The sequence below is a fragment of the Cupressus sempervirens genome, chromosome 9 (genome assembly GCF_028749045.1).
Source record: "Cupressus sempervirens isolate cs-2001-9-10 chromosome 9, ASM2874904v1, whole genome shotgun sequence".
Classification (NCBI taxonomy): domain Eukaryota; kingdom Viridiplantae; phylum Streptophyta; class Pinopsida; order Cupressales; family Cupressaceae; genus Cupressus; species Cupressus sempervirens.
In genome coordinates this window covers 440,647,404-440,671,283 of record NC_143126.1, presented here as the reverse complement: position 1 = coordinate 440,671,283, position 23,880 = coordinate 440,647,404, and the positions used below count along the sequence as shown (strand labels likewise).

General features: G+C 37.2%; 1 protein-coding gene across 1 annotated transcript in view; it reads left to right on the top strand.

Annotated features, from left to right (window-relative positions):
* SUVH4 (histone-lysine N-methyltransferase, H3 lysine-9 specific SUVH4-like protein) overlaps positions 1–23,880 on the top strand; it is a 164,242-nt gene that overhangs the window by 4,002 nt on the left and 136,360 nt on the right. The gene's annotated exons all lie outside the window — the stretch shown is intronic.

The following is a 23,880-nucleotide window of genomic DNA, read 5'->3' as shown; positions in this document are numbered from 1 at the left end:
GTGTTTTTTATAATTTATTTTATTTAGGATTTTTGACCAGTTCTAGTTCAAGTCAACTTTTTGAGACCTATGTACCTACGGTCTCCAAGTTTTTGAACTATACACAATAGTTTGCGGACTTGGATTTGGAGAGTAATTGACAAGCCCAAAAATTCCAACCTTAATGAAGACTCGAGAACTTGGAAAGCACTAAAAATTTAAATTAAAAAATAAATATTTTTTGCAAAATTCAATTAGGAAACCTGTTGAGTAAAAAATTGACATCTCAAAAGAGCAAATTCATATTTTACTTGCAAAAAAAATGTGAAAAATGTGTTTAAACCATTTTTTTACCCCATTGATGTTTTTACCCATGTTTTTCCTTTGTCTATAAAAACTCCTGAGTTTCACTTGTAAAAACTCATGGACCTAAAAAAATACAAATACTTGGCATCTTAGGGAGTACTTGTAGTGTTTGCAAACTATCAAATTATATACCACACTCTTTAATCATACCTCTCATATGAGATGTTATTTTTGCTTTGAGTTCTACAAAATGTTTCTAGTGTGATGAAACATTGTTTCTAAGTTTATAAAACTTTAACGCACTAGAGATATTTGGAATCTCCTAGAAAAAAGTCAAGGGCTCTTGGTACTGTTTAAGAAATGTTTTTAACGAATTTCAACCATTTAATATTAGCTTCTAGATTTTTTTAGTTAGCAGTTCCAAAGTATTTCTAATGTTGCATTTGGGCTTTTGATCACTCTTTAAAGAAGTCCAGTCTAAAGTCACTGTCATATATACTAACCTATCTGAGTGTCATTTTTATTTCATATGAGTTTAGTTCTTTACGGTTTTTTGTGTTGACTGGTAAGAGGTACATTTTACATCTCTTGATACTTTTGGGTAGTGTTCCATGTGGACATGCTCCCCCCAAGATACATTGTGTGCTCAAGATAGAGAGATTTTTGGAATACCTGGACTCGGGCAAATGTCTGTCCACAACATCGTCAACTTTGCTAGGTATGTTGTTGGGTTGCTTACAAAATGACACATGCTTTTACATATTGATTGCAACTTTTGACTTTGTGAAAACTAAATTGCACTTCACGGGGCACTTGCAAAGATGTTATATTGCATATTTTGCCTTGATGATTTTAGTGCACCCCAATTTGTATATCAGCGCTGCACCATCCCCTCCTCTCCACTGTCGCTTTGTTCTTGGCGCCTTGTCATCCCCAACTTTAGGCTCTTGGTCCCTCTATGCCCAAAACTTGTCCTCACATCCTTGCAACGCCTTGGGAAACTTGATAAAATTATTCTCTTGGGTGTGTATATGTCTAGTGGGTGTTGCTTACAAAATGAAACATGCCATTACATATCGAGTGCAACCTTTGACTTTGTGAAAACGAGTTTGCATTTCATGGGGCACTTGCAAAGATGTTATATTGTATATTTTGCCTTGACAAACTGAATTCACCTCACTTTGTATCAGCACTGCACCATTCCCCCCTCCCCACTGCTGTTATGCTGTTGGCCCCTTATTGTCCCCAAATATAGGGCCTTGGTCTCCCTATGCCCAAAACGTTTCCTTGGGTCCTTTTGACCCCTTGTTAGGAACCTTAATGAATTATACTTTTGGGTGTGTGTTTGTCTAGTGGTCGCCATTTCTATGGATATACAACCTTTTGATAATGATATCAAATAAAAGAGAATTTTTCCCCAAAATAACACATTGAAGTCTTAAAATTTAGTAACTTAATCATTTGACTCTACAAATTGTGTCTACGTATGCAGATGCCTTGTGTTAAAAACTTAAACCAAAATTTAATAGCACAAGAGCACTGACAAGATTGCCCTGGGAAAAACCCTCCTTACAGAGGAAAACAACCCAACCCAACCCACGAAAGATAATCTTTATTTAATAGAAAAAAATTACAATGACTTGATAGTTGAAGTCTTTCAAACAAATTGATAAAAGGCTAAGCTCCACTATATAAAACTTTCACAAAGATATGTTAAATACCGTGCCATAACAAGTAGCAATGGCAAATACACACATAGATTTCAAAAACCTTGAGCATATTTTAGGAGAATTTATAGTATGAACCCACAAGGCAAAATACTTGTAGAACTCTCTATATTCGAGAAGTGAGGGCCACAATACTAAAAATGCCGCTTCAATATTGTTGAAGTTGATTCCCAAAATTGTGTTTTTGATATCTCACGTTTTGAACCAAAAGAGAAATATAATGTAAGTACCATATACACTCTTCTATGAAAGAGTGTCACCTGTACACACCTGTGTAATTCTTTTCTATAGAAATAACCTTTAGAAAGAGAACCAAGGAAAACCATTAGAGAAGAATCTAAAGACAACACACACACAACAACTTGAACCCAATAATAATAAGAAGCAACCACCATAAATGAATCGTGATTTCATAAAGTGACCTTTATCGCCATGTTTTCAACATGAGTTTGGCACAAGACTGCTGCAAGAGAATAAAAAAAAGAAAAACTCTTCCGTCAAGAGAAGATATTACCAATGACTCATGCAAGTAAGAGATTTCAAATAAAAAGAAACATAAAATGATAACAATTGGAAATTAGAAATCAATCAACACAAACACTATGTTGAAAATAACATGATCTCAAAGAACCTTTTCTTGAATTTGATTGAGGAGTTCCCTTTAAAAGTTTGACAGACAATAAATTCGCTTACAAGGAATTGATAAGTTCCCTTAGAAGGGAAATTACATATAAAACCAAAAAGTAGTGGGATGCTTTTTTGTATGGTTTGTAAACACATTCAAAGGAAAACCCTTTTATTTTCCTTCGTAGATTCGGGCAGGAGGCTATTGAACCATAGATTTATTGCAAGCCTAATCTCATATATAGATTTATTGCAAGCCTAATCAAATGCTCCAAATAAAACCCTAGAAAATGAGCTAAAAAGCTCCTTATTTTCCAGCAACCTCTTGGCCCTTTTTGCGCGTGTTTAATAAAAACCATGTAAAGTACATCTCTTGAATCATTAAGCTCAAAAAGGGGGATATAGTAAGTTTCTAGGTTGAGTCACTTAGGTTGCATAAAAAGACATGCCCACATCATAAGAATAGAATAGATAAACCGAAGACTCTAACAATTACTCAATCATACTCACCTTTTCCGTGCGGGTGATCCAAGGATAGAACATCCAATGCATAGCTACGCCTGATGGCTTGAATTGTGTACACTACAATAAAATACTAGTTGGTCTCTAAGCTTAATACCTAAATCAAGAAATCTTCAAATAGATTTTTGATAAGTGTAACTACAATGAAAAATGGACTACTTAAGCAATCATTTGAAAATAATAAATTTTCATATAGATGATCTAGAAGCTCCCACCAAAATAGTTGCTCCAAAATGGAACACCTATGGATGGTCCTTGTGCACTAGCAACATATGATTTTGTTGACCTCCACAATTGCCAATTAATTTTTGGACTTGTGATTTGTTATGTGTTGGCACTGCATCATATTGAATTATCTATGCCTCTAAAGTAAGACTGCTTTGTGTGGTAATTATATCAATCTTTGTCACCATCTCTTTGTTGTACACTTTAGTACTTGTACTTACCTTTTGTTAAGATTTTTGTTTGTTGATTGTCACTTGTGTGGTAATCCAACTTGATTGAGATCTCTTTGGTCAATTTGCAGATCATCTTGTGATGATCTTTTCTTTGACTAATGGCTTTTCTAGATGATGAGCACAAACCGAATATGAAGTAAATAATGATGGGATATCAAGGGAAGTAAAAGAGAAAGAGTAGATCAAATAAAACAATTATGTTAATGTCAATCAAAATTTTTCTTGAATGTTAAGAGGGAAAGTTGGTGCTTTTTTTCAATGGCTTGACTAGTTGGCAATTCCCACTAAAATCAGAAAATTGGTGATGTAGATACTTTGCTTTGCCCGAATCTTTGCCTAACTGTTCAAAGGAGTAGTTCTCACACATTTCACTTGGAAAAAACTTGACTCATTTGATGGTGTGACTTATGGGTGGTGATTTGCGCCTTGGACAAAGAAAACACAAATGTTTGGGGGCACATTTGGATGTCTTGACCATGGGTACTTTCTTATGTTCCAGGATGTTTTGTTGACAAGGATGGTAGGAAATGGTAGTTCAAGGGGCTGGTTTTAGGGGCAATTATGGGACGACCTCATAAAATACACACACACACACACATAAATATACAATATTTAAGGATACGCTATTATTACAAGTTTAACCACACAACTTTTTATCCAACCTAGCAAAGGTTTAGAAACTTAAAATTGAAAGAATGGAACATTGCAGGTCTATTTTAGAGTGATCATAAGCTATTTTGAGGCCTTGCTTATCCTTCTATCGACTAAATTTAACAATCTATGCTAAATTATGTGCATTTCTATTTTTATTTGTGCTTGGGATTGGACAGTAGGGGACTAGAGGATTTGCTTTGCAATCCCCAATTTTTTTAGGTGGGGATGCCAAAAAGGAAGCAAAAATAGGGAAATTTCAAGATTTTTAGGAAAATTTTAAATTTTCAGATGATAACATTGATAACGCATCCATATATACATAATTGAACCTTAATACCTAACATTTGTATTAGATTGAGTATTCATATGAGAGCTTAAGTCAATCTAATTAACAATTTTATTATCTTATGTTCATCATACCTAGTAGAATGATGCTTGAAGTTGACAAATATTTTGTCAAACAATTGTTTTAATGTGCTTTGTGTAATTATCTTTTGGTAGGCAAGTCCGTGGTAAAATTATGCATGTGTAAGTAAAAAATTCCCAAATAGGGTAGCCATTGAATAGAATAAAGACATTTTTGCGATTGGATCGTCTCCTCACTATAAGTTATTAAGTAAACTTACCAAAATATATAGAAGTGTATTTTGATATCTTGGCTTGGGTGGTATTTCTTCATTTACTCCCTCCTTCCATTCCTTTACCCATACCACCCTTCACCTAAAGCCGTAACCATAACTTCACTTAATGCTCGGTAACGAGGAGCTAGGGAGGAGAGCCAAGGATTGAGGGGTACCTATTCTACAAAATTCTTTCAGGGCACAATCTTTGCCTTATGGTGTTGAAGCCTTGAATTCAGCAAGACTTGATCCTTGGTGGGTTCATTAAGAACCAATCAACTTATATTTGGTTTAATGTTTGTCCAAGCCTTCCAAGGTACTCAACTGTAGTTTGTTGTGTGGAGACAGATGAAACTGCTTCACAAATTTGTAGCTTCATATGATAATCCCAACAATTTTAAGAGCATCACTATTTCAAGTTTTAGATTAAATTCCTGTTTTTTAAACAATAGATCCACATAGATGCATAGGAGTGGATTCAGTGTATATAAGGAGAGTAATATTGATGTACTATAAGTTTACTACCACTGGAACCTTAAGTTCGGTTTGAGGTCAAAAATATTATAGTTGTTAAAAAAGTACAAACTATTGCATATAGGTTCTTTGTAATTTTTCAGCCTACACTGCTTCAATTATTATTAATTAACCCCAAGTTGGTATTGTACGTTTATTTGCTCTTGGAACTTATGTCATTTTTTTCCATGTTAGAGATTCGATGTCCTTAGCATGGTGAAGTCATGTATTAAATGTTCTCAGTTGTCTTGTGGATGGGTAAAGGTCTCGTCAACTTTCCTAGACTTCTGTAGGCATTTCACAAATGTTCCATGAATTTCTAACAAATTAGGGATGCACAAGGGACATTACTCGCGTATATTATTCTCAAAGGCAAATTACTAATTAGGCATATATATAATTTTCAAAGGCAACATTGAAGATTGGTGACTCAATTCTTATGAAAGTCGGTGACTCTTCCTTCATCAAAGTACAAAGGATAATTCATTCCAAGTATTGAAGGGGACTTATCAATCATCACTCGTACTTTATGACATTAATAAAGAAAGATCAAACCAAGGAGCAACAACACTTATATTTAAAAGAGTAGTAGTCAACATCCCAAGAATGAAGGAATATTAATCAGATTGGTCTAAATCGGTAACTTGTAATTGCCCTAAATTTTGCAATAATTCTATTTTTCTACAAGTATAATAGGCAAAATTTAGGGCAATCCCAAAAATGGATATTGTAATTGGTATCAGAGAAGTGATTTCTCCAACTTGTGAGAAGAACACCACATAATGCATCAAAAGATAGTGATGAAGAACAAGTGGCAAGAAATGGCAAGAGTCAGTAGTGCAAATAATTACACAAAGATCACATTTACCACTAAGTCATTTGAAATCATGCAAGAGTATCAAATGAAGAGAGCTATGAGCAAATCCAAAGGAACTCCATAAGCATATCCTTATAGCATACCAGAGCAAATGGAACTATAAAGATGGAGTTAGGCCCATTTTTGGGCTCTAAATGGCTTATGAGCAGCAAGATGGGGTTAGGCATACTTACTCGATTGAAATTGATTATGAATGGAAAGATGGTGTTAGGCCCACTTTTTGGCTCGAAATGGATTATGAGTGGAAAGATAGTGTTAGGTTCACTTTCTAGCTCGAAATGGATCATGAGTTGGAAGATAGGGTTAGGCCAACTTTCTTGCTCGAAGTCGAGTATAAGCAGGAAGATGGGGTTAGACCCACTTTCTAGCTTGAGATGGGTTATGAGCACCAAGATTGGGGTTAGGCTCACTTTTTGGTCGGAAATGGATTATGAGTAGGAAGATGGGGTTAAGGTTACCATTTGAAATGGATTATGAGTAGTAATATTGGGTTTTGGCCCTCTTTCTAGCTTGACTGGATTATGAGTAGGAAGATAGGATTAGGCCCATTGTTTTTTGGCATGAAATAGGTTATGAGCAGCAAGATTGGGGTTAGGTCCACTTTCCGACTCGAAAAGAGAAGGGGTCTAGCAGCATGTGTATTTATGTGTATGCGTTGTGTCTGTAATTATTCATGTGAATACTTTGTGTTCTTATGTGTATGCTTTGTATATTCATATATTCATGTGTATACTTGTAGCAAAAGAATTAAGGTAGCATTAATGGAAGAAGAAATGAATCAGAAGAAGATAAGGAAGTAACTTTCTCAAAGGGGCAGCAACAATGAAGTGCTGTGATCCTTTTAAAGGATGCTAATTGCGAAAGGTTGTGACCATTATCAAGAGGTGTGATTCTCCACCGCTTTGGAGGGATGTAAAGGGGAGAAGGTTTGATTTGAGAAGGAGATAAAAGGGGCGATCAATTTGGGGAATAATTTATTATTCTCAAAGGCAACAATGAAAAGGGGTGACTCAATTTTTATGAAAGGTGGTGACCCTACCTCCAACAAAGTATAAAAGAAAATTCATTCAAACCATTGAAGGGGGCTTATCCATTATCACTTATGCATACCTGAAGGCATCAATCAAGGAAGATCAAACCAAGGAGTATACACACTTGTCCAAAAGAGCAGCGATCAGCATCGCAACAAGGAAGCAGTATTAACTCAGATTTGTCAAAATTGCAAAAGCAGTCTGAAAATATATATAACTTGCTATACTTCTATATTCTACAAGTATAGTGGGCATTATTTAGGGAAATCCCGAAAAGGGGACATTACAATGCACCATAAAGGATTCATTCACCCTTTAATAATGTTTCAATGATTCACTGCACTTCAGTTCAGGTAATACTTGTAAATGCATGTGATGTTAATTGATTTTGCTCTTGACAATCCTCTGAATTAGAACGTATCTTTGCAAATGCATAAAATCAAATAAGAGCACATATGAAACTCATGTGTATGGTCAAAGTCAACCAGTTGTCTATGAATACATTCATTGAACAAGATGCCCAGTCCAAATAGTCCTCAGATGCTCATGATATATAGCTCCCATGACCTGAATTTTCTTGCCTTTCCTTGTCCCATCCCTCTACCAAGATGAGGGATTATCGTGGCAATATATTCTTTATACTTTTTTCTAAATCCTTCTAGAACTTACTTTTCTCTCTCTTTTGAGCCAATACTTGTTCACATTTTCTTGGCACCCAAGCCAGCCTGTGGAGTTTCTTCATACAGATATAAACTAAAAATGCTTTTGATATCCAGGTCAAGCTTGCAAAGCACCTGCCAACTCAACGAGCTTCTCTCTCTTGTAACTGGATTGTAATGATTGGTATATTCATCAACAAACATTGGACTTTTTACCAAAATTGTTAAAGAGTTTGCCTATACATGACTGCTGTCTCACAATCTTTCTAACACTTTGTCACCCTTTCAAATGAGCTCTCCTAAGTTCAAATTTGGACATTTATGTGTGTCAAGTCACTGTACTGAACTGATTGTATATGGGCATAAGTTTGGGAGCTGCATTTGCTAAGGGTAGCAACTCAATATTGACCAAAATACGAGTTTTAACAGTGAAATGCTGACGGCCTTATCTTCATCAACTGGCGTTTTGAGACTACAAGGCTATATTGATGAGGACACATGCCAAGGATATTGCTGAACATATCTTTAAATATACAGAGAAGGAAAAGAAACTCTTGCTGGTTGCTTCTGTTTTAGATAACAAAACAACCCTGCGCACATTAAAAGCTCTGCTGTTTGGGAATATGAGAGTCCCTGTTTATTTTGAAGCTAGAAACTGTTGTCTTAAGAAGGTAATACTTGCTATTCAGGGCGATGAATGGCTGCTACATTGGAACAATTCTACCATGACCTCTGTTGTCTTTAGAAATGAAACCACTCCATTTGTGGAGTAAGACAAACTGGTCTCCAAAAGGGAGAAGAATGCCATTCTTTTGAGGTTAGAAAGCACTACTTGAGATGGTAAGAATTGGTGTTTTCTCTTCCAAATCTCAATGCTAAGTCCTTGAAAGCTAGGCGCTGCTAGGTTTGTCATCCCCATCTTATTAAATTTTTATGGCAGTTTGGTAATTTTAATGCTTTTCACTTGATTTTTTAAGGAGAACATAAATTGAAAAAAGATTGTTTAACTTTGAACAAATTTATAGAAAATATTTAATACTAAATTTGTGACAGCAAAATTGATGTCAATGTAATGTCCACAAATTGGAGTTTACCTCTTTTTACACATAAACACCAATTTTGACAATAACGCACTAAAGTGAACTTGATTAGTCATTAACAATTTTGAGAAATAATGAACATCTATCAGTTAGCATTATGACTATCTAACTATCTCATAGCCAATCATAAAAGTAATTTTGGTACAAAGCATTATGACTAGCTATCTCATAACGAATCATAAAAGTAATCATGGTAGGAAACTTGAAGGGCACCAGTAAACTCCCCAGCTCAACTAAGCCTGAGAGCATGCAACATTTATGCAATGGAAAATTGCCCCTTATCTCACAAGTTGCATGAGTGCCCAACTATGACCAGTTCCATCCCTTGGGGTATACCACAAGTGATAGGAATATCCTATGACGAATTCCATCCCTTGAGGAATCAATTCGCTTGTGGGCCCGCAAGAGGTGGAAATGTTCAACTGTGGCCTATTCCATTCCTTGGGCTTGGGGTAATCAATTCGCTTGTGGGCCTGCAAGAGGCAGAAATGTTCAACTATTATCAATTCCAGCCCTTGAGGTGGAATACTTAGTTTGGGGGAGCCAGTTAACTGCATCTCCCTAACATATCTTCACCAATTCACATTTGATTGATCTATTTACTTAATAGAAACATATTTCCAGCTTTCATATCCATTCCGTTTGCAAGTTTGCCCAACTCCACATTTCCTAAATATGTAATCGAACTTTAAAAACCTGATTACACATTGGTACAAGTTAAAAATAGTGAGTTTTTCACCACATGCAAATGCATTTCAAAAATCTGATTTTGGGGAAATCTCACAGTTTCAAACATAGAAACTCTTATCCACATGCATCCATATACTCTCAACTTGCATTCTTAGCCACTCAAGTCGAGAGACCATAGTTTTCCCAAATGCAATCCACTTGGAAAAACTTGATTTTGGCCATTTTTGTCCAAAATACGAGCTGTTTGAGCCATTTCGAGCCTACCTAAGTGTTCAAAAGGTATCTAAATCATGCTTTGAACACTTTTCCTCCATAGATTTGTCATTGTTGTTCAAATCCCAAAAGCCGTCATGGTTGCAATGTCATGAGCCCGAATTGACTGTAATCAAAACATGAATATTATATAGATTATTTATATAATGATAAATACTTCATAAAACAATATAATTTTACTTATGATTAATGTGAAGTAATAATGTTACTCAATATAATCAAATCAATAATAAATAGTAATGTTAACATTAATAGTTTAAATATGTTCAATCCATAAATAAATCAACATTTTAAGAAATATACATATATTATCTCAATTGAATGCTAATAAATCAAAGGGTAGAAAAATAAATAATAAAATAAATCCTAACACAGGCCCATACACCAAATTTCATGACTCAATAAGTCAAAGGGGCACAACCCATTCAACATGACATGTATAAGTGTAAGGACAAAGATATTATTTTCCACAAAGGAGGGATCAACAAATACCAACAGGCAATCCACGTCACCATTGCTAAAGAGGAAGTAGATCGTACAACGAAGGAGGTAAGTAGACCATTGACTACCGAGGACACATGTAGTTCGTTATTGTGTTGATTGTGCCTCATAAGCAATCAGACTGACTGGACCGTGGAGTAAAGGCATCCAATGAGTATACTACAGCCGCTCTACGGACCCTCCTAGGTACGGAGAAGGTACAAAGGGTGACTACTGCAATAGCAAGAACACTCTACACAAAATGAAAGAGACAATAACATCAGGGCCCACATCATCATCGGGGCAAGTAATTAGGTAAAAGGTTAATAAGTAGGATGTTATAATATCTTGTTATCATATATATATAATGGTCATTTCATTCTTTAGGGGTAGTTATATTTAAAAGTATTTAGTTTAAATAATCCGTAATATATTTAGATAATTATTCTTTAAAGGACCAAAACTAGGATATATAGCAAAATAAATAGGTGTGATAACAAAAGAAGATTGTTCTAAATGTAGTATGAATCTATTTCAAAGATGTATAGGAGATTTGTTAAACAAATCTTGTAGATCCTTAGGATGATCTTCAAAGATGATGGCTAACTAATTGAGGATTGTTATGAGGAACACAGAGGGTCTTCCCAGAGGATTATGGGGTGTAACTTGGAAGGTAGTTTTAAGGAGGAAGGTCAAATAACTGAGGGCCGTTCCTTAGAACACAGGGGATCCTCCCAGAGGATTAGGAAGCTTGATTGAAGGAATCCTTAAGGAGGTGTAGTAATAATGGTATTCTTAGATAGAAATCATTAGAATTGAATTCAATAATCTATATTGCAAATAATTTCTATGGGTAAAGTGTCCTAAGGAGTGGGGACACTACATGCGATCCCACTAGAAGATGTTTTCACCCTTTGAAACTTTCATGTTGCAGCGAACTCTCCAAGTCAAGATATGCCAAAATTTCTTCAAAGAATAGAGACATCCTGTCAAGAAGGCGTGCTTCAAATCAAAAGAAGCAATATTCATTCGGTTGCCACTTTCCCAATGGCTTCCCTAGAACTTGACTCCGTGTGGGAATGTGCCAATCAATTTGTTTGAAGAAAGAACTAGTTAAAGATGCTAATGGGAAAGTTGTTTTGAGTTTACATCCATACACTATTGAGAAGGTTTTTAAAATGGTGGAAACTCTAGAATGTGCAAATTTGACAAAGAAAATTCAAAACAACTATGCAATGAGAAAAAGTTTAATTACATCAAGTTCTCAAATGACACCAGTGGTAATTCATTGAAGAGAGTTAGGAGGCTATCAGAATATGCAACACCACGGTTATCAAAGTGGATATAGTGGCTTGGAATACATGAACTCCTGATCCGGTGGTCATCTACAACTGCATCACAAAGTACAAGGTCTTTGCTAATAATCTATAGGATGGATTCAACAGTTTCAACATTTTCTTCATTTTGCTCAAGTGTGTTTTCAGCTTTCAGCTTGTAGTTTAGAAGAGACGTTGTGTGTAATTGACTTGCATGCAATCGGATTATGCATGCCTTCAATAATGTAATTGAATAAGTCTTCTTTCTTGTTGGACTTAGTCAAGGTGGTTGAGTTTCTTACACCTTAACTCTTCTTTTCTCTCACTCCTTTGCCTAGTTAAGGTAGTGCCTTCCGTTGTAAATATGATCTTGTTATATCTGCAAGAGAGCTCTGCTAAGTTTGTGCAAGCATAACTGTACTTTGTTATACAAGTTTGAAAGAAAGGTGAATACAAGAAGCAATTCGTTTCGAAGCCGTGTCTTGAAGAAATTGTGGTGATACAAATTAGAAGTTGTGACTGTAATTTGTGTTGCTATCTTTATTTCATGCTAATCCTGTTTATATTTGAAGCAAAGTGAGTAGGAGAAACAATTTGTTTTGATCCTATTTATATTTGAAGCAATGTGAGTAGGAGAAACAATTTGTTTTGAAGCTGTGTCTTGAAGCAATTGTGGTGATAAAAATTAGAAGCTGTAATTGTAGTTTATATTGTTGTTTTATATTCATGCATATTATTAGAATTAAGTTAACTTTCATGTTTATGAACTGGAATAACTTATAGCGTAGAGTTTAGAAATCATCTACTTCTGGAAGTCTATGTGTTTGAATAGTAGTGATTTACTTTCATAGAGTAGAAGAAATAGACATAGATCTAAGCCAATATGCTTTCAATCAGCCAGTGAGTTGATGTGAATTTATTGGTATCACTGTTTCCAATTTTAAGATAGAAGTGTAGTTAAGAGATCTTAACCATTACTTGCTTCGCGAGTAAGTGGATTCTTTTCCGAAACAAGAGGAAAGAATATTGGTAACACCTTTTAAAAGTATCTCCAAACTTCTTGATTGCCTTGAGTTGATCCAAGGAAAGGTGATAAGGGGGAGCTTTCACTTTAAGGTAGGAGAGACGGGGGAGCTTTCACTTTAAGGTAGGAGAGACTATGTCTCACACGATGTGGCTGGTACTCTTGTTTTGCAATAGTAGCTTTAAAAATTGTCAGTTGCAAAATATACACCTAACAAACAGGAAAGTCTCACATGGAATTAGATAATTCTTTGATATTTGGCCGTTGTGGAGTTGTAAGAATAATCGCATTTTCTTCTTCATCTGAATCCTGTCGTCGGTAGAAATTGTGTATCAGTCGACGAGTCCCATCGGAAAGCAAATTGTGTATCAGTCGACGGGTCCCTTCGGAAAGGAAATTGTGTATCAGCCGACGGGTCCTTTCAGAAAGGAAATTGTGTATTAGCCGATGGGTCCCTTCGGAAAGGTTTTTGTTATGTAGCGACATGTTGTATGTGGCCGACGGACTCCTTCGGGAAAGTTCTTCGGAAAGTATTTATAATCCCTTCGGGAAGCATTGTATTCATCAGATCATATCATTCAAGCATAATGTAATGTTCTGGCATATGCGAAGAATAATAATAAGAGTTTTGCTGTTCATGTTTGTGTTCATTATTTGTGTGCAATTCTTAATTAATCTATGCAGTAAACATTTAGTGCCGTTGCTTGATGGACCTGGTATGTAAGCAGGCGAATATGAATTAAATGCCGAATCAGTTGAACAAGAATAAGAATAAGTTGAAGGAAAAGGATGACATACGCATTGCGCAGGAAAATTTAATTTTGGCTCAGCAGACAGAGCATCGAAGGAGATTTCAGAAGATTGCCGACAGAAACAAGAGCGCGGAAGGATTGTTGAAGGAGACTCGACAACGGCTTGATTTGGTGGAAGAAGCGAGGGAGGAGTTTCTGAACCTGCATACGCCACGGGAAGAGAATTTTGACGGAAGGAGATCGACTCGCACGACTCAGAGTGCCGAGGGAGCACGAGCGTGGAGTGACCTCTTCGTCCGAGATATACTTTTGGAACGAACAGCTTTGATTGATGAACCCTCTTCTTCACCAAATAGCGTGGAAGCCGAAAATAGCGTCGGTGTGTGGAATAGCGCGGGTGTCCAAAATAGTGCGGGTGTTGGAAATAGCGCGGGTGTGCAGAACAGCACGGGTGTCCAAAACAACACGGGTGTTGGAAATAGCGCGGGTGTACAGAACAGCGCGGGTGTGCAGAACAGCGTGGGTGTTCAAAACAACGCGGGAGCTCAGAACAGCGCGGGTGCTCAAAATAGCGCAGGTACACAACAAAACCCCCAACATATAGTGATAATGGCAAGTCCGAAAGAAAAGTTGCCTAAATTTGATAGTGATGAAGCAACTGATCCCATTCGACATTGTAAAACATGTGAAACGATTTGGAGGGCAAATGGCATAACAGATACAAACGAATGGATTCGACAATTTCCTGCTACCCTACGGGGTGTTGCGATTGATTGGTTTATTGATACTGATCCACAAAAGTTAAACAGTTGGGATAACATTAAGGAGTTCATCGCAGAATTTCAACTCCTGCGCGACGATAATGAAATTGTAGCGGAGATATTCAATACCAAACAAAAGAAGAATGAAACAGTATGGGTCTTCGCCAGGAGGTTGAAGGACTTAATCAGTAAAATGGAGAATAAGCGGGCAGATGGGCTCCAGAAAAGATGGTTCATTGAAGGCCTTCACCCGAAGCTGCGAAAGAAGATGAAGATCGTGCCACCATCAACATACATTGAAGCGTACAATCGGGCAATGAACCTCGAAAGTGACCAGAAGACAAAGAAGAAGAAGAAGACCAACTCATCCGATTCAGATGACGAGCTTTTAGGAGAAGATAGCAGTGACGATGAATGTAGCAACAAGAAAGTTCGTGCTCTTCAGAAGGACATGCTTCGGATGATGAGGGAGTTCAAAAACATGAACAAGGAGACTAAGGGCAACGACCTATGGTGCACAAAGTGTAAGAAAGAAGGCCATACAGAGGGATCATGCCCGAAAGATCAATTTTGTGAGATTTGCCAGATTATGGGACACCCGATAAAGGAATGCCCTTTCAATTTGAAAACAAGAACACCGCAGCAAGTGTTCCTGACACAGGAGGCATCTCCGTCAGGAGGGAATGGGAATACCAGTACGGAAGGTGCCACATCGGGAGGATATAGAAACAATCAGCGCGGTCAAAACAACAACAATAATGGCGGGAGGAGTCAAATCCAGTACGATGCCAATGGTCATTCGATAGTTCAATGCAGCGCATGCAATCTGTGGGGTCACTTAGCTCGAGAGTGTACAACGGTGAACACACCAAAGTTGTTATGCAAATGGTGTGGACCTGGTGATCATGAAGATGCCAGGTGTCCGAAGTCAGGAGTAAACTTGATCACTGTCAGGACGGACGAAGAAGAGGTTCTAGCCATCACACGGCAGCAAGCGAAAGTGTACTCCGACCCAGCAGAAGAAAAGAAGAGATTGGAAGAAGCACGGGCAGAGATCCAAAAAGTAACGCAGATAGAAACGACACACTTGAAGGACACGTCGAGTACCTCCGTACGGAACTGCGTAGAACAAAACATTGTACGGCAAATATTGCAATCCGAGATACTCATCAGGATAAGTGATCTGTTGCTCACTATGCCTCAGCTCCGATCGACACTCACAAACATCCTTCCCGCTGCTCAATTACCAGGAGAACATGGAAGGAAGCAGGAAAGTGGAGCAAGTACAGTAGACAAAAAGGAGAAGGAAAGTGGCGCAAGTGCAGAAGACCCGATGCTGTTAGCTCTTTCATCCGAAGGCTATCCGGCGATTGTTGAAATGGGCATTCTCGGGACTGTGCTAACGGACACGATCGTGGATGGAGGGTCCGGTGTCAATGTGCTACCAGAGGATACATGGAAAAAGTTGGGACAACCAACATTGTGGCCACCTACTTTCCAGTTGTTAACAACCGATCAACATGGAATCAAGCCATTGGGAGTACTCATAGCGCAACCAGTGACGATTGGAACACAACCGTTCTTGTTGGACTTTGTCGTGATCCCACTGAAGTGGAGAGGATATGATGCCATTCTGGGCCAGGGGTGGTTGATACAAGCCAAGGCAAAACACGATTGGAAGAAAAATACTTTATCACTTGAAAGCAAAGGCGGGAAGTATGTCATCGATCTACACACTCAGATGGTTGGAGAAGAAGCTCTATCGTTGGATTCCAAAGGAGAAGATGATGAGAGGAGGCAGAGTATGGAACCCGATTAGGAGGGAGTCCTATGATTGGAAGGAGATGATGATCTGGATTCAGTAAATGGTCTTTACCACTGGCAGATAGAGGATTACGAGCTCTTTCCAAGTTGTAATATGCTAAGGATCGACGAGGGTAAGAAAGAAGGAAATGAATGTCCGAAGGAACACAGAGAAGCCGAAGGAGGAAATGAATGTTCGAAGGAACACAGAGAAGCCGACGGAGGAAATGAATGTTTGAAGGAACATGGAGAAGCCGAAGGAGGAAATGAATGTTCGAAGCAACACAGAAAAGCCGAAGAAGGAAACGCGGGTATGATTGAAGCTGAAGGACAAAACATACAGTACAAACCCAAAAGAAGGAAAGATTCTACTATACGACTGCGCCGGAAGAAAGTATTACGTCAAACCACAAATATAGCAGAAAGGTACCGGCAACAAGGAAGACACACGATACGGTCTGCACAGGCAACAAAGAGGAAGGGTTCAATAAAAGTTGTAGCAGTACAAAGTGAATGTGTTATTGACGAATAGAAAGGGCAGCTGACGGAGTCCATGGTAGTGAGCTTCAGGAACAAACTGGGAGATATGGAGATGACACAGAACAGGCGTAGCAGGTTTCAACTTGGACAGTGGGTGTTGAAGTACGACGATCGGAATGAAATCAAACCAGGCAAGTTCAAAGTTAAGTGGGTCGGGCCGTATTTGATCCGGAAAGTAGGGGACAATGGAGCAATAAAATTATGAACTTTGGATAGACAGGAAGTGCTTCAGGCGGTGAATGGCTTGAAGCTGAAGGTATACCATGGTCGAAAGACTTCTACGTCAGGGAATGGCCTTCGGGCGACCCTTTCGTCGTTGCAGACAGATGATGCCAATGGTCGAAGGGAAAACTGACTTTGCTATTGAAAAAAGAAAAAAAAATGGAAAAAAAAAATGGGGGAAAAAAAAAGGCGATGAAAAAGCTACTGTACGGATTTTTGGAAACAAAGCACCGTACGGATTCTTAAATGTTCACCATACGGTTTTGAAGGAAGTGTACGAATTTTTCAGTCCAGTGTATGAATTTTTGTGTTGTACGGATTTTGCCATGTTTTGCATCTTGTTACGGATTTTTTGGAGGTTTTGAGCAGTGTACGGAAAAGCATCAAGTCTGATATGTACCCTACGGATTTTAAAATGATGATGCAGTGTATGGTTTTTAAGTAAAGGTTGTTGTATGGATTTTTCAGTTTGGCAATAGTGTACGGATTGGCATAAAATTGTACAGTTTCCTTCACACATGAATGTACGGTTTTTAAAGCTATTTTAACAATGCACCGTACGGACTTTATTGAAATCACCATACGGTATCCTAGTACGGATTTTCAACAAAAGTTATGGTACGGATTTCTAGTATAGTGACCGTACAGATTTTTTGGGGGGGGTTTGATCAGTACGGATTTCTACATGTGTTGTACGAATTTTTGAGGAAAGCCATTGACACTACGGATTTTGGCCGTATGGCATACGGAATTTGGAAGTAAAGATAGCATACAGAAATTATAATTTGGAATGCGAGGTAATTGTACAGATTTTTCAAGCATATCATGTGTACGGATTTGGATTGCAAGATTACAGATTCTGAAGAGTGGGGTTTTGTGTACGGCTTCTACTTGCTATTTGGTAGCACAAAAGGGTGATAGGAGGTTTTCTTAAAAAAAAAAAAAAACGTCGACAAATCAAGAATGCTCAGAATGAGTATCAGATGATGCCACAAGGTAGAGGAAGAACCAACGATTGCCAGAAAGAGTGTAGAATTGGCAGAAAATGATAGAAATGGTGTGTTCCATGCAGTTTTGTGTGGATTTTAGAGTGCTAATTTGGTCTTGGCGGTTGCCCCCTGGACCCCCAGTTGTTGCGGATATCAGTCGTGGGAGTTTGACCAATTGAGAAGACTTAGAGCTACTGCAGGCATGGAGTGTCTGTGTACCAGAGGCATTGAGAGTAGGTGTTGGCTGTGAGGCTGTCTTGGTGGATGTGTAGAGAGCTCGGGAGGAGCTGATCATCTAGTTGGAGGCAGTGCAGCGACACTTGGTTCAGTGTACTCGGAATTGGAAGGCAGAAAGCGACACAGGTGGCTATCAGGGTCAGATGTCAGATTGGCTAAGGTGACAGTGTTGAAGACCAGTTAGTCAGTCAATGTATTTTGGTTGTTGATTTATCTCAGAAATTTTGCAATAGTCGTCAGGAGACAACTTTCCTTTTTGGGGGGGATGATGTCGTCGCTAGAAATTGTGTATCAGCCGACGGGTCCCTTCGGAAAGGAATTTGTGTATTAGTCGACGGGTCCCTTCGGAAAGGAAATTGTGTATCAGCCGACGAGTCCTTTCAGAAAGGAAATTGTGTATCAGCCGACGGGTCCCTTCGGAAAGGTTTTTGTTATGTAGCGACATGTTGTATGTGGCCAACGGACTCCTTCAGGAAAGTTCTTCGGAAAGTATTTATAATCCCTTCGAGAAGCATTGAATTCATCAGATCATATCATTCAAGCATAATGTAATGTTCTGGCATATGCGAAGAATAATAATAAGAGTTCTGCTGTTCATGTTTGTGTTCATTATCTATGTGCAATTCTTAATTAACCTATGCGGTAAACAAATCCTATATCTTTGGCGAAGTTGGAGAAGAATGAGATGTTTGAAAAATACCCTTTCCTCCTTTGATCTTCAACTTTAGTCCTTTCTTTGGTTTAGAGGTAGAGGAGCCATCTTTCTTTTTCCTTTCGACTTGTGATTTTCTGCCCATCGAACCTAAATGGTTACAATCCACATTGGCTTTCAAATTTATTCTTTTTAGACCCCTACCTTCTAGCCATGTGTTTGTATTCATTAGAATGGCCTGAAATATGTCAAATATAGAAGTAGACTCGTTTTGTTGCCTAGATAGGAGCAAGAGAGAGCTTCTTGATCTAATTGTTATGGTATTCAGGATCTAAAATTAAATCATCATCCTCAACCCCATTTGGAATACGAACTAAGTGTAGACTTATTATTTGCTGCAAGGTGAGCCAACAACAATCCATTTTGATCCTTGAAAGCAATCCAAACATCTTTCGTTTCATCCTAGAGATCAATCCAAATATCTTCCATGTCATGAACATGGGTGAATGTTCTCTTCATTTTTGAATTCATACCCCTATTGTCAAAATTAGCCTATGATATAAACTTCTTCAGTGTGATCTACTAAAGTTTGTTCTCCATACACTTGGCCTAAGGAATCATGGTTATTGCATACTTACCAATTGATAGAGGTATTTGAGAGGAGATCCCAAATCTTGACCTATGCTAAGTAGTTTGGTATGCTTGCATAACCATGAGTTGTCTGGCCAATTCTATGAGGATAATTTTGTCAGTAGGATACCTTGGTAGAGTATAAGGGTCGCCTTCAAAGAAACCAACTCATATATATGTGAAAGTTGGGAATTGTAGGAATAAACACCCATATTGATTGACCTTCTTCCATGCCTTATTTGATACTCTTTTCTTTGCCAACTCCTTATTAAAGAGACATTTAAAATGTCCATAGAAGGCATCTTGTATATAATGGTATTTGCTTTGAGCAAGAGTTAGTTGTTCATAATAGTTCCAAATTGGAACTAGGGCCCTACATCCCTTAGTGGAGAGTCCAGAAAAAGTCCCCATAGTAGCAACAATGTAGACAAGGTAGGAATTCATGTTGAAAGAGGGAGAACTCTTCACATGAATCAATTGCTTGCATATTGCTGTGCTAGTGATTTTTCCCCAATAGATGTGTTCTCTTCTTTGTAAAATTTGGTAGATGAATTTATGCATCAATGGTTCAAAACTGTTGGACTCTTTGAGGCCATAGGTCCAACTAAGTAGAGTAATTAGATCATTGACTTCTTGACAAAAATCAGTTATATGCATCACTTTTGGCCATGTAGAGAAGTTGATTCTCTTGTTGATCAACCAATTTTCATTCGAAAACTTGATATAATCAAGTTTATTCTCGTTCCACATTCGTTGTGAATTCTCCTTTGTCAAATCTCCACATTTTGGATTTTTCGGCACTTTGAAGACCTTTTCAATGATGTACAAATGTAAACTCAGGATAACTTTCCCATCAACATCTTTTACTGATTTTGTTTTTGGTTCTAGAGCAGCCATTGGGAAAGTGGAGATCGAATAAATATTGTTTGTTTTGATTCGAAACACGTCTTCTTGACAAGATGTCTCTATTGTTTGTAGAAAATTTGACATATCCACTTGACCAATCTTTGTATCTCTTATACCATAGTATGAAGATAAACCTTGAGAGGGAGTGGTGTGAGCCAATTCTTTGTTCTATTGATACTTCATTTTATCTTTACCTTTCGAAGGTGAGGATTCTTTAAACATATCTCAACTTGGAGACTTCGCTGCAACATGAAAATTCCAAAGGGGGAAATCATCTTCTAATGGGATTGAATCTATAAGGGCTTCAAGATTTTGACAATAGTGGTAGATATATGAATGATAAGTGTTCTAGGTATGATTTAGATACTTTTTAAACATTGAGATAGGCTGGAAATGGTACGGACAACCCCTTTTTTGACAAAAATGGTCAAAATTAAGTTTTTCTAGATAGATTGCATATGGGCGAAATGGGATTTTTAGGCTTGAATGGCCAAGAATGCAAGTAGATGGTAGCTTGTGGGCATGTGGACAGGAAACTTTATGTTTAAAAATGAGTTTTCCCAAAAATTGGGATTTAAATTGCATTTACATATGGTGGAAACCTCATCATTTTAAACTTGTGTAAATGTGTAATTGGGGTTTTAAAGCCCAATTACATATTTGAGAAACATGGAGTTGGGCAAATTTTGAGATGGAATGAGAATAAAGGCTGGAAATGTGAATTGAAACTTGCATTGTTTGAGATAATTATCATCATTTTCTTCACAAACTTGCTTTCTAAAAGTACCAAAACAAACAAGCAAAAAACAAACAAACAAATTTACAAAAAAAGAAAAGAAAGGGAAACCATACCTCTTGGTTTGACACAATGAACACTCTGATATTGCTATCAGGATTTAATTGTGTAGTTTTTGAGTCAAACTGTCAAACACCTCATTCTTTCAAAAAATGAAGACTTTAACAATGAAGGGATTAACAATGAAGACTTTCAAACACCTCATTCTTGCTAGCAAATTAGTTTTGGAGGGAAGAACCTTCTTGCATTTACAAGAAATGAGAGTGAATTTATTTGTGACTAAGAACAAAAATCTAGGGCTGCCAATGAACAAATGGAAGAGGAGTGAAAGAATGCATCAAATATGAAACAAGATCAAGAAATGTCAACAAAACCAAAGATTTATACTTATTTGGAGAGCAAAGAGCAAAACTTGAAGCAAAGGAGAAGTTGGAATGGAACTCCTCTCTCCAAATTGGGTTTTCCAAATGCATTTGCACATTGCATGTAATTTTTTTGAACATCCTTCATTCCCAACCCTAAATCGCACTTTTTGAGACTTGTTACACATTGCAATGATATGCAAGTGAAACGCCTAAGTGCAGATTCCACTTTTAGGCATGTTATACATATTGCACACACAAATCAGACTTCTTGAGGTGATTTACACGTTGCTCTCTACAAGGTGAAATGCAAATGAGATAAGTCGCGGTTTTGGGCGTTGTTTATACACTAGTTTTTGCATGAAATATGCAAGTAAAAGACTAGTCACACCTTTTGACTTGAACTACACATTGCATTTTGCATAAAAGTGGGTTAAGAGGCAAATCGTGGTGTTTAAAATGAAATGCATATTGCATATAAATGGAGTTGCACTTTGTGATTTTAAAGTGCATATGCAATTGCACTTTAAAAGTGCGATTACATGTGCTTTTTAATGCAATGTAATGCTCGACAAAAATGGTTTTGGTAAAACAAATTGTTTTGCATGAAAACAAGCCAAATCATGGTTTTGGAGTTCATTTGCATATTGCATATGAAGGGAAAACTGTTTGCAATATGCAATGTGCTTCATTTGGCACTTGAAATGAGAGCATTTGAAGCCAAATCGTGGTTTTCAAGTTCATTTGTATGTTACACATGAAGCAAATCACACATCATATGCATTTCACTTGCAAGCATATGTTATTGACTTGTTTTAACTTGTTCTTTTCACTAGGTTTCTATTTTGCACATGTCTAATTGTTTACTTAAGTGAAATCGTGCTTTTTTGAGTTTATTACACATTGCATATAAAGTTCATGTGTGACGTGTACATGGGTTCAAAAAGTGCAACTTTATAACTTATCAACACATTTAAAAGTGACTTTAAGTTAAAAATATCAAAAAGTGCAACATAACAACAAAATAAAAGATTTAAATTTTAGAATATGTGATCGTGGTTTTAAAGTTCGATTACACATCCATGTAAACCATAATATCTTTTGATTGACAACTCCAATTAAGTCCTAAGATAGCTCAAAACAAGTGTGTGACCAAAAGTAAGAGATTGAAAGAAACAAAAGGACCAAAACAAACCAAACAAACACACTATAATGCAAAAAAGGACTTTGAAGGTGTCGAAAATCAAACATATGCTTTTAGATTGGATATATATAATTAAACCTACAAAAACAAAAGTAACGTGACAAGAACCTTAAATAAAAGGATTCACAATATGAATTAGGAAAGGTTAATTGGCCAACTTTTGCAAATTATATAATGAATCAACTTAGAGAAATTGGAAACTTTAAACGTCAAAGTTTTGTAGTGTTGCCTCCATTTTGTGATTACAAAATGAAGGACAACAACTACAAACCCATGAACAAGTTAACAACTAGGATTCTCTAATTGCATACACATTTAGTATGTGATTGAAGGACTATGTCAAAGGCTTCACTCTTTTTTGTTTTGTTTTCTTTCTTTCCTTTCACAACTTGCCAACCATACTCCAACACCTCTCCTCCCTCCACAAACACCAAGAAAATCACTCTCCATCAAAACCAAAACCCTAGGTTTAATGATAGCATTATGCATTCTCTAAATGTCTATATTTCTAGAGGTTGCCTTAGAGATATTATAAAGACCTTTTAAAGAAAAAGATTGGTCCTTGTCTGTTCTTGATCAACTTGGCTTCAAGGAGTTACTATTTAGTTTCTCTGGGGTTTTAATCCCAAATCTTGTTGACCCTAGGTAGTCTTCAAACCTAGGGCACTTTTAGAATTAGATCCCATACCAAGCATAAGCTTAGATGGGGCCTTCATACTCACACTCACCCCGTTCTCCACATTATGCATTTCAGGGTTACAATCTTTCCACTAAGTAGCTTGTTTGGGAATTAATTTCTTGGTATAATTTGCAGCAATGAGTTTTGTCTAGATACACTTACGACATTTGAAGGGAATGCCTTCATAGTCCATAGTTTGCGTAACTTTCGATAAATTCATCTCTACCAAAATATGAGTTAAATTCTTATGTAAGAGATCTATTCCCAGGATTCTACCCAAGTTATTATCAATAGCCTCAAAACAAGATGCACACCAAAATTGTACCTGGCAATTTGGAACTCTTACCTAGATAGGAAACTTGTCGAAAGATTTAGACACTGGATTGAATGTCAGGTACCAAGGTTTATGCAATAATAAAAACTTGTTATACCAACACCAGGGAGAGCCACACATGATTTTTTTCTTATCTTTCATTATCAAACACTAGCACCAA